This window comes from Ascaphus truei, chromosome 4 (assembly GCF_040206685.1).
Source record: "Ascaphus truei isolate aAscTru1 chromosome 4, aAscTru1.hap1, whole genome shotgun sequence".
Lineage (NCBI taxonomy): Eukaryota > Metazoa > Chordata > Amphibia > Anura > Ascaphidae > Ascaphus > Ascaphus truei.
The window spans coordinates 76,889,831-76,902,942 of NC_134486.1; the positions used below are offsets into that span (position 1 = coordinate 76,889,831).

General features: G+C 42.1%; 1 protein-coding gene across 2 annotated transcripts in view; it reads left to right on the forward strand.

The window, feature by feature from the left end:
- MACROD2 (mono-ADP ribosylhydrolase 2) overlaps positions 1-13,112 on the forward strand; it is a 1,806,074-nt gene that overhangs the window by 1,321,719 nt on the left and 471,243 nt on the right. The window lies entirely within an intron of this gene.

Consider the following 13,112-nt stretch of genomic DNA (forward strand, 5'->3'; position numbering starts at 1 on the left):
GTATGTTGTTCATTCATCTAGCTATTCGTTTTCAATTGTTAGTAGGAATATGTTTAAACTGCTTACAAATAGGCTCTAGTACTTTATGATTGTCATGTATAATGTTGTCCAGCAATGAAACAGGGTTAAATTTGTGAAATTGAAAGTACCCACCCACCATCCGTACTGGCCAATCACAACAGTAAAGGTGATATAAAGGACACCCCTTTTGACCATTGAATTCACCCCCTGACGAAGTCCTTAGTGACGAAACGCGTAGGGCGTTTCCCAAAGAGGCGAGTTTGTGGCTGACATTACTGCACGAACGGAGAGAGTACCTTGGAGCTGTTGCTATTTTGCTTGAGACTGCTGTCGCTTCCGGTTTTGCAGTTGCCTGCTGGTGAGCAGTGAGAGCTGTGGGAGGTGTATCTGGAGGGAGTCTCTGACCGTGTTGCTGATTATTACATCATCTGGCTGCGGTGGCTCCAGTGCACCTTGCTTAACCAACGGATACACCAGAGGTGGCACCAACGGGACAGGCTGATACATTCCCTTCACAGCTTCAAGGCAATTGAGTATATCTCATAAATGCTATTATTTTTACTCTGTTTATGAGTTTATATTTTACAATCCCATAAATACTGTTTTATACTTTATCACACTAGGAGTGCGCCTGTTTTTTCTTCTTGTTTTCTGCATATATATATATATATATATATATTGTGACGTCTCAGTCCCAGCGTCGGATCTTTTGTCCAGATCAAAGGCAGGAAACACTGTATTTCTCTAAGCAAGGGTTTATTTACAGGGTATAAGGCAGGTACAGGGTTAACTCATAACACCAAAACAGAAACAAAAGACCTAACTCCTTCCAGGAGTACTGACTAATACTGCTTAGTCCCTAACTACAGTAATCGTGGGAGAACTAAACTCTTTTCCTCACTTTACCCAGTGTACCTGCAGCAGGTCTCCTTTCAGTCTCTCACAGGGCAGTCTGTGTGTGCCTTCCCAGATCAGTCTACAGCAGCTTCTCTCATCCTCTCTGTATAACTCTCAACAGTGTGTGTCTGGCAGCATGGGGGGGGGGGGGGATCTCTGTATCACTTCCTGACTATTCAGGCTAGGCTAATTAGCTCATTAACTCACAGCTGAACAGAGCTATCCAAAATGATTAACTCTATGAGAGCTGTAAAGTCCCACAACTGCCCCATTCTAGCCCTAGAGGGCAGCGACGGCACCACAATATATATATATATATATATATATATATATATATATATTCTGTTCTTAAATTGTGGCCCCAATATAAAAAAGAAAAATAATTCTGACTGAGATTTATATGTATCACACCCACCCCCTTTATCTTTACAACTTGTATTGCAGTGCTTTTGAGCTGCAGCATTGCAGCAATTTAGAAAAGAAATCCCAATGTGTAGACTGAAATTATTACCACAATCCATATTGTAAAATTAGATCCTTACTGTCAACCTCTACCTACCCAAACCGCCTGAGAAAAACTATTCCCCTTGAGAATGTCAAACTACAATTTATTTTATCAATTAAAAAAATGCTACAAAATGTATTTGCAGTTTTCTTACCCATTCTATAGATAGAGGATGTAACCGTGTTAGCCCACAGACTTATCCTTGAAAAAGCTCACGCGAAATGTACGTCGGGTTTAACTGACGTCATTGCGTTCAGCAATGGACACATCGATCTAGCAACTAAAGGGAGGGCTTACTGCTCCACTGCACTTATGGACTTTCACACCTGCTAGGCACGATTTAAACTGTAGTGTACAGTATATATATATATATATATATATATATATATACACACACACACACACACATACACATACACATACACTACAGTTTAAATCGTGCCTAGCAGGTGTGAGAGTCCATAAGTGCAGTATATATCTTCTACCTACAGTACATGGAAAGCCAGTACAGGTGTTCTTTATATGGTTACCTACTCCCTTACCCTAGTGTAGGGTTATAGATACAGGGGCATGTTGAATGTATGTACCGCCAGCTTTTCTCCAAACTCACGGAGAACCGATTCTCTTGGTAACAGTTTCTCCCCCTTTTTATGATAGGCAGAACAGACTTTTTTTGTTTAGAATCCCTCCCGCTTGGAGAATGCGCTTTGTATCTCTTGGTATATACTAACCACGGATTAGATACCGTTATCGCTTCCTTTTCTATATAGGGTATTGCTAACATCAGTACTCTAGCATTGCACATACAGTGCCTATGTAGCAGTCAAAGGCAAGACCACACAGCATGCAGTGCACATAGTTTCTATAGACATACAGAGGACTAACACGATTGCTCCAGTTAGGGTTACTTACTCCGCTATCTATCCTCACTGCACAGTCAGAGTTACACGTACAGATGGTGTGTAGCTCTATTCAGGCAACCAGCCATGCGGATCAATATTGATGGAAAATAAATACTGTACTTATTACTGCGCTCCTCCCTTAGTGAAGTATGCTGCTGGTAAAAGGATTGGCCTTACATTTATGGAAAACAAAGAACAATTCCTGCACTCCTACCAATAGGGCTAAAATATATTAGTGACATGTTTACATTTAGAACCCAAGCCTGTGTAACAAATAAGTAATTTGGTTCAATCTTTTGATCAAAATATGATTCAAGCCTGCCAACCTCATCAAGTTAAACTCTGTTTAGCAGGTACACTGAATATATGCAATTTCTTATTGCCCTATGAACTAAACTTTGTGAAGTATGTGAACGTGCCCTATGGGGTTAAATAAATGAAGCACACAGATGCAGCGACCATTATTCGAACATTTCACGGAGCCGTTTTCGTGTGCTCTGCTGTATTCCACGCAGCATTCTCGCCTGTGTTTACCACAGTTTATTTGTTTGAATTTCATGTATTATGATTTCTTTAGGTGCAATTCTTCGTGTATCCGTGGCAGAAATGAATGAATTTTAATGTGTACAGTACAGTACTGTGTCAATTTGCAGGTGTTTAAAAACCAGAACACTAAAATGCCATTTTCTGCACTCGATAAAACGAGTCAACACGTGGTAAGGTTGAAAGAAATCGCGCGCTATGACATGGGCATTCCGAGGTACACACCACGTGAAATGTTCGAATAACGGCCACTGCATCTGTATGCTTATTTGTGATTTAGTGCAATTAAAAGCTGGCCAAAGCCAGTAACAAAGTTCCCTTATTATAAAGGTAAACTGTGGGTGCATACCCTAGTGTGAAATATTAATACTTACACACATCTCTTCTTTCCGTCAGCCATAAACACTCACGTACTCTTCAGTTGAGGGTGAATTGTAGACTGACAATGGGGTGTATAATAACGTTATGCCAATTAGAGAATATGTTAGGTGCTCTATATGGAAGGGAGGAGCCATAAACCTCCAAGGAACTGTTTAGTAAAACAGAAAGCATGTGAGCCAAGACCTACCCCTATGATGGAATGTATTAGTAACACTATAGTTAATTGCCCTAATGGAGTACAGTATGTACGGTAGCATGGAAAAGAGCTAGCCTAACATTTATGGAAAACAAATACTGTACATAATACCTGCACTCCTCCCTTTGTGAAGTATGCTGCTGGCAAAAGGATTGGCCTTACATTTATGGAAACAAAGAACAAGAAATTAATATTGAGGAAGAGCAAAGTACACTGTAAAACCTACCATAGGCTGCGTAGGCATTGAGACGCTGTCATGGCAACAGCACTCGTAAGGCATCCCTCACAATAAGCAAACACCGCACTGGGGATCAGTAATTGAAAAAAAAAGAAAAGTAATACATTTAATATAAGTAAGAACAACAGTTCACTGTGTCGAACATAAGACCTAGATACACAAGTATCAAATAGACACAATGACATACGATCATTGAAAAAAACAAAATAAAAACATTTATAACCTAAATACTTATAATGAAAAAAATAAGAAACATAAAAAAAACACATGAGAAAATACAGTGCATTAAGTGTACATAAAACATATTAGACTAAAGTGCATTTAAGAAAGAAAAAACAGAGACGGGGATTTGCTGACCAGGAAGTAGGAGCGATGCTGCTGCCGGGATGTGTTGATGTTGAGTCCGAACTACACTCTTTGACTGCTGATGTTATGCCAGCCCGTACTTCCTGGTTATGCTGCACCAGCCAATGAGAGCGCCCGCCAGACAGCCTCATGTGACCTCCACGCATTTCAAAACTGCGTGCTTCGTCAGGAGTACCTGAGGTCAGAGGTCACGTGAGGCGGACTGGCACACTCTCCCATTGGCTGGTGCAGCATAACCAGGAAGTTCAGGCTGGTGTAACATCAGTAGTCAGAGCACACTAGTGCACCTACCGATTAAACTTACTGAGGATGAGGGGTGTACAGTATCACCTTCTGTCATTTATTAGCCCACAGAGTAGACAGAATTAAAGTGAGGTAGAAGTTAGTTTTTTTTAAATGGTCCTGAAGAAGGGTCCTGAAAGCTTGCACTCGTTTTAACCAGTAGTTAGCCAATAAAGGTATCTCTTCTCACTTGTATTCTGACTACCATTAATGTGTGAAGCTTGGATGTAGTGTGTTAATTTTAGCAAAACAATAACTTTGTGCGTCCTGGGAGTTATTAAACATATTTATCTTCCACTCAAAATTCTCTGAAGCATCACATTAAATACTACTTATTGTTAATATCTTTAATGAAATATAAAATGTTCCTGTGAGGATTTTTCTTCTCAAATGCAATGAATACAATTATTATACCCACAATTTTCACAGCCATTATAATTATTTATATCATAATTTATACTAAATTTCTACCATAAAGAATTAATATGTGATTTTTGTACTTATATTTTAAGTTTTCCTTGTGCCAAAAGACTTTATATTGACTTTTTTAATGAACTTCAGATATACTGTAGCACACTGCATTTTTGTAGGTTATACTGTAGCACAAATTTTAAGTTATTATAGTAACCATACTTTGCAATCCTGTGTTTGACTGAAGATTTCAGATAGGAGTCTATGGGTCTCTGAAAGGTGAAGTCTCACATATGTAACAGTGTTTCCCCCACCCTCTGGGCGATCCCCCTTTTACCAGGTGTATCGTGCATGCTACCTGTTGGCTCACAAAAGCTGAGTTGTCCTCCAATGGTTGTGGGGACTCCAGGACAGGCTTCTGGGGTATATACACAACATTTACTCCATGGTACACAGCGCCTCCATCTCCTGTATGCTCCAGAAGTATGGAGGCAATCTCCCACAGTAGAACGGTTTCCTCTCCCCCCAGAAAGATTACACACCAGGCGGGAGGTATAGATAACTGGAACCGGTTTTATTCTTCTGCAACCACAACAGTATCCAGGCAGTCCTGCCCAATACAGTCACTGATCTGTCTCCAGACTTGAGATGGAGCTTCACTATGGGTCAAGGGCCCCGCAGCAGTCCCTGCTCTTCCTCAGCCCTCTAGCAGGACCAGGGGAAAAGGTAATCACTCACTCTCCCCCTTAGGAAAGAGGACCAGGGCCTGCCAGTGCATAGCAGCCCTGCGTGATACCTTGTCTCTCAATGGTAGAGACACTAATGAATTTGGGGTTGCAACTCCCTTAAGTATAGTAGGGGAAGGTACTAGGTCTGAACCCATGATTGGGCAGACCACAGACCTAGTCCCACCTCCTCCCTGTCACTCAAGGAAGCTGCCTGTGTGGGGAAAACCCATAATTGGTACTGGCACTGCCTGTTCTTACCAGGACTTGCATGCCAGTGAGGGCAGACTAGTAGCCACACCAGGCATGGCTATACATAGAAAAAAACATTTTAAAATAGTATTTAAAAACTGTTTTCAAAACAATATAAATTGAAACGTGGGGACTGGATCTATAAAAGTGCAAAGCCGGACGAACAATCACATTTTAGTCAATGGGAGTTTTTCGCCATCGGCCACTTTTCCGTTTATAGAATTAGCACTGCAATTTTTTTTTCTCTTCTGCTTTTTGTTTGCGTTACTGGCATAGAGTCATCAAACTCTGTTTGGCAAAAAATGCGGTATTATATGCACAAAAAGCGTTATATTTATCGATTTATCGTGCAAGTCATCAACACGTTGTACCACTAAAAATAACATGTTTTACCGAGGCCGATAAAAATATCAGGACCAGCACCAAAATGACTGCCACAAATGTACTCATTTTTATGCTAGTCATCAAGTCCCAATATTTATCGGTACTGACCTAATGGCAAAAAAAATTACAGCATTTCTGCGTCATCACCATGCTGGTGTTAGCCCTATCTTGCCTATGTATATAGTGGCAATTACATGCATAGGCAACATAAGCTTAACCAACATGGAAAAGGTATATAAAATATTAACTATAACATATTTTACTACATATTAAGCCCTTGGTAACCCAAGTGGTCAGCTTTTCATGGATTGCAAGGGTTATACAAGGGTTAATACACAAGTTAAACTATGCTACCTAAACCCCGTGGCTACCTTAATGTTTAGGAAAGCTTTGCCATGCAATGGGAGCCTACATAGACACATTGGCAGTCAATGGCAAGCTGTAAGAAAAATTGTGTAACTTCCCCCACGCAGGATGGTGGGCATCCTCATCTTCAGGGCTGATAGCCCCCCAGAACCAATTTCAGAAAGGACAAATGTCAACCATAATAAACAATTCAGGCCTAATGGCCTATTTATAATCCATACCCTGTGACGGGGATCCATTTTTGACACAAAGCCCTTGGTCCTCTGTTGATTAAACAATCTTCTTCTGTAAGTATTTCTTGTTTTATTTTCTTCTTAAAAAATTATGTATTTCTTCTTCTGTATTCTTCTACCACTGGATGTGGCCTTCTTGAAAGCTTCCAGTCTTCTGCAAGCTGCCCCTGGTTGGCAAAATCTGTGATATTCTAATAAATGGAGGAAATTACGCTGTACATCAAGCAATCTGATTGGTTGATGCATCCTGTGTTCCATCTCCTTAAACATAAGCGAGGTCTTTGCTGCCCCCCCAAACCCAGTGTGGGTATATATGTGATCTCTAGCCCCCCCCCCCAATCCAATGGGGATATATGTGGGGACCTTGTTTCAGAGGGATATATACGCAGAGTTCCCACCACCACCCCAGTTGGATCTCTACCACCACCCTCCACACAGTGGTGATAAATGCGGGTCACTGCCTCTCCCCCCCAAGAAATATAAGTATGGCCTCTGCTACCCCCTCCATTCCAGTGGGGGCACATGTGGGGGCTTTGCCCCCTCCCCCATCCCAGCGAGTCCTCTACCCCTCTTCTCCATCCCAGCGGGGCCTCTTCTATCCCAGTGGGCCACCATTGGGGCCTCTGCCCCTCCCCCCATCTCAGTGGGGGCACAATTGGAGCCTCTTCCCCATGCCAGTGAGGAAACAAGTGGGGGCTTTTGCCCCCTCTCCCATCCTAAGGTGGGGCCCCCCACCCCAGGGAGGGCTCAGCTCAAATGGGGGCTTCTCCCACCCTCATCCTAGTAAGGATATGGGGGGTGGGAACTCCCATAGCTTGCACTTACCCAACAGATGCACCCCCGCATCTCTGCTGACCTGGACTGCCTCCGTTGCTCCTGCCGCCCTGCCAGCAGCTGCGCGCTCTGAGCACATGCCGCTTCAGTCCTCCCCAGCCTCTGTGCGGGGACAGACCAGGCCGCCTCTCTCCCCAACGAAACATATCCCTGCTATTTATTACATTTGGCCCTAAATTGATTTGTACTTTAAATGTGAAATCCCATGTAAACAGTCAAAACACAACCGTTTGTAGAAAACGTAACAGTATAATTGTCTTCCTCCAATAAATCTAACGATGCTAAAAGCAACAATGTGGCTGCTTTTGTTTCTTTGAGAATTACAAATGGTAAAAAACATAAGGGGATGAGGATAGGGAGGCTCTGACTGGGCAAACTTGTTGAATACACTGTGACATGAGACAAAAAGTTGCCAGAGGAAACCTAATCCATCCCAAGTCTCAGCTCACCATGTTTACATAATAATTTTAACAAATAATTTTAAATGTTACAGTCCAATTTTGTTAAAGGCATCAGTTACCCAAAATGAACCCCTAAATGGGTAATTGACATTGGTGCACTTTTGGCCCTAGGAATGAGTGCGCATTTAAGTAAGATATGCATCGACAACATACACATGTTTTCATTGTTTATGGTTGTCATAAATGTTATTTAGGAGAGCTGTACATTATTAAACCTAGTGGTAAATGACATTGGATATTCTAATGTTAATGGCCATTCTGTCAAAAGCCCCACATAAACAGTAAATAACAATATCAGGGGATTACTACTCAATGGCAAATGCAACTTGACTGTTAATGATCTGCTGTGGCTATTGATGTTGAAACTGTACACTGATCATTGGGCATTCCTGTGACTATATACAAATGTGATTTGTAACACCATAGCTGCGTGTCTAATTATCTTGTGAAATCACTGGTCAATTCTTTACTCGCATACTTAAAGGTGCAGTTCCACATAAGACCATAGCAAACTAGTGACAGTAGTAAGTTTGTCAAATTTAACCTAAGCCAATGATGAATATGCAAGCTGTGATTACTTTCCTTGTGCCTATTTTTGATACCGTATTGTATTTGGTATTTATTGAGTTGAATGGAATAGCATTTAATTTATTTTGCTCTATGATCATCTTAATTTTGATATTTTTACCCCTTAAGTTTTTTTTCTTGACTTTATTTTTAATTTAAATGTCTAAAAAATATAAAAGTATACGTATTTTAACAAAAGTTTATCCTGGAAATGCTTTTAAACTGCGTTAGCTACATGTTGAAGTGAGATTTACACATTTTAATCTGATTTATGTCAATTGTATCCTCTTTCTATCCATTTACTACATACAGTCCCAGCAGCCAATTTTATTTTACAAACTTCAATGTAAACACAAAGATTTAACCCATTAAAACACAGTTAGTTCTGTTTGTTTCACCTGTAAAGGTACACTATACTACACTGTCATTAGTGAGACAATCATAGAAAGTGTTTTAATGGTAACATGAAGCAGAACTGAATGAATTTAGATATTTAGATAAAGTTGAGCTCTATTATTCCTTAAATTCTCTGGAGATTCTGAATAATCCTTATATTCCAGGTCCATGTTTGACAACTGAAGGTGAGCACAATTTAATTGCCCTGGTGAAACCTGATACTGTAGTTACTAGGTGTAGCAGAATATTCATACAAGATGCACTCAAACCAATCTTATTCTTTAATTGACTCCATCCATGAAGTTCTTGTTAGTTGGCTGGATTATATGCAGTGAAGATGAGTTTGGTAAACAGCTTCCAGTTGAATAGAAAAAATATTCTCAGGGTTTAGTTGAAATTCACTTGGATATCTATTCTTTTTCTTTATGTCATTAGTCCTCTCATTTTTAACCATACCCCAGGCTTGTTGCAAGTTTACTGTATGAGGAAAGGGTTTGAGGATGGCTTCTGGTCTGTAGACCTTACCTCATCTTCAGTATGCATTGAAACATTTAATTAAAATGTTGTTGAAGAACAGTATACAGCTCAACCCTGTTATAGCGTGATCCGCTACAACGCGGATCCGCTTAGAACACGTTAAAAAAAAACTCCCCCCAAAGCTTTATTGCTAACACAGACGCACACACACACACACACCTTCCTTAAACCCTTTGGTCCCTGATTTCTCTGCACTGAATGCCATCCTCAGAGTCTGCGTGCAGCGCTCTGGTTACAATGAGGCGATGATGGGCATAGCACTGCTAGTCCGCAAATTATGGTAAATCCGAGGACCAGCACCCGGAGCCGCAGCAGAGCATCCTCAGCACTGGCACTGCCCCAGAGACATGGAGCAGCCGGAGACCGCCGGGGAGACCGAGCACATGAAAGAGAAGGAAGGAGGGAAGGAGCCGGCGTCAGCGGAGGGAGCAGGAGGACCGAGGACTGCTGGGACATGAGAGCCGTGCTGCTCTCCACCTTTGGGGGGCTCAACAAGCTGAGGGTCACCCAGAAAGAAATGCCCAAGCCCCAGGAGGGGGTCCTGAAGATCCGGGTGAAAGCGGTACCCTTTACCAGGGAAAGTGTATGTGTATATATATACCGTGATATTTCTTGCAGTCCTCTAGTCCCTTGCTGTGCCCCCCACTCCTGTCCATGTAGATAAGGACGGCCTCTCTCATGTCAGTCGTCACCGCGGTCTCCCTGTTATATACAGAGCTCCGAGGTTCTATCTGCACTGCTCATGCGCCTTACCCGCGGCGATACTATCTGTACCGCGCATGTGCTCTCGAGTCTGTAATAGGGTGATCTTTGAGAAAGTCGCCCGAGTGTGACGAAACGCGTCAGGGAGCGTCATCACGCAATACGTTAAGTACGTACATTACGTCATCACGTGTGCGCATGAACAGGCCGGTTCGTGCGTCCAACAGCTTGAGGCCATCCAGCAAGGAGATTCTCTGAGGACTCCAATACGATTCCGGTATACTTCTTTCACGCTCTGAACATCCTGATGATCACGGATCCTCCATCATCCAGAGACTGACGGACATCTGAGTCAAGCAAAGATACCGGATGGTGGTGATATAATCACGACATGCTTTTAACTCTTTTATCCTTGTGAGTGCTATTTTTTTCCCCCCTCCCCCTTCCCATCATTAAATATATAGTTTTATACTATGGGGCGTGTGCTCTCTTCTCTCTCTCTCTCTCTCTATATATATATATATATATATATATATATATATATATATATATATATGACTATTTTAAGGAAAAGGTGGAATCCATACGGCAGAACATCCCCTCTGTTTCTTCCCCCCATCCTACACCTCTTCCTAACTCTCCTCCTGCCTTCCTTGAGTCTTTTTCCACTGTCTCAGAGGAGGATGTGTCGCTGTTGATCTCCTCTTCTCCCTCTACCACTTGCCCTCTTGACCCCATTCCCTCCCATCTCCTAAAACCTCTAGCTCCTACTATAATCCCTACGCTTACACACATTTTTAACTCCTCCCTCTGCTCTGGAACCTTTCCATCCTCCTTCAAACATGCAACAGTCATACCATTACTCAAAAACAGCAAGCTTGACCCTACCTGTCTTTCTAACTATCGACCTGTCTCCCTCCTGCCTTTTGCCTCTAAACTACTTGAACGTCTTGTATTCTCTCGCTTGCTCCATTTTCTCAACACCTATTCTCTCCTAGACCCTCTACAATCTGGCTTCCGCACTGCTCACTCCACCGAAACAGCCCTCACTAAAATAACTGACGACCTCCATGCTGCCAAAGACAGAGGTCATTACACTCTGCTCATATTACTCGACCTCTCTGCAGCATTTGACACCGTGGACCACCCTCTTCTCCTCCACATTCTCCATACTCTAGGTATTCGGAACAAAGCTCTATCCTGGATCTCATCCTATCTCTCCCATCGTACTTTTAGTGTCTCTTCTGCTAACACCTCCTCCTCTATTGATCTCTCTGTAGGGGTACCCAGGGCTCTGTCCTGGGACCTCTTCTCTTTTCTCTGTACACACTCTCTCTAGGTGACCTAATAACATCTTTTGGGTTTAATTATCACCTCTATGCCGACGACACACAAATATACTTTTCAACACCTGACCTTACACCTGCTGTACAAACCAAAGTTTCTGAATGTCTCTCTGCTATATCATCCTGGATGGCCCTCCGACGCCTTAAACTCAACATGGCTAAAACAGAGCTCCTCATACTTCCTCCCAAACCTGGCCCTACTACCTCCTTCCACATTACTGTTTGAACTACAATCATTCACCCATTAGCCCAAGCACGCTGCCTAGGGGTCACATTCGACTCCTCTCTCACATTCGCCCCTCACATTCAAAACATTTCTAAAACTTTTCGCTTTTTCCTCCGCAATATAACAAAGATACGCCCTTTCCTCTGTTGTTCGACTGCTAAAACTCTGACTCAGGCCCTCATTCTCTCCCGTCTTGATTACTGTAACCTCCTGCTGTCTGGCCTTCCTGCCTCTCACCTGTCTCCCCTACAATCTATCCTAAATGCTGCTGCCAGAATCACTCTACTCTTTCCTAGATCTGTCTCAGCATCTCCCCTCATGAAATCCCTCTCCTGGCTTCCGATCAAATCCCGCATCTCACACTCCATTCTTCTCCTCACTTTTAAAGCTTTACATTCTTCTGCCCCTCCTTACATCTCATCCCTAATTTCTCGGTATGCACCATCCAGACTCTTGCGTTCTTCTCAAGGATGTCTTCTTTCTACCCCCTTTGTATCTAAAGCCCTCTCCCGCCTTAAACCTTTTTCACTGACTGCCCCACACCTCTGGAATGCTCTTCCCCTCAGTACCCGACTAGCACCCTCTCTATCCACCTTTAAGACCCACCTTAAGACACACTTGCTTAAAGAAGCATATGAATAGCACTGTGGATATTCTAAACACGATACATAATGCTTGGCCCCCTGCAGACGCACTTACCAGAACTCCCTCCTACTGTCTCTGTACGTTCTCCCTACCTACCAATTAGACTGTAAGCTCCTCGGGGCAGGGACTCATCTTCCGAAATGTTACTTTTATGTCTAAAGCACTTATTCCCATGATCTGTTATTTATATTATCTGTTATTTATTTGATTACCACATGTATTACTACTGTGAAGCGCTATGTACACTAATGGCGCTATATAAATAAAGACATACAATACAATACAATATATATATATATATATAGATACTGTGTCCTGGTTCACAAATATATTTGCAAACTTTCATGGAAATGTATGTATCCGTGTGTGAATTCAGCGCTGTGATACATTAGTACCTCTGATCCTGAGATTCCTGACCCATATGTCTCAGATTGAATGCTCCCTCTCCTTTTGTTTTAAGTACATTGACATTACATTTCATCTTGATATTCTACCCATTTGTGTGCCTCATTTAACTCAATCTGCTTTAATGTCTTTTAGAATCTTATTATTAGTTGTTGACTTCTCTGTCAAGATTACAGTGTCTTCATATATAGCTGCGTCCATTTGAACTATTACTGATATTACAAAATCTTTTGACCGTTAGCTTGACTGGCATTATGTAACAATTATCTAGATTATTGCTGTATCCTTTTC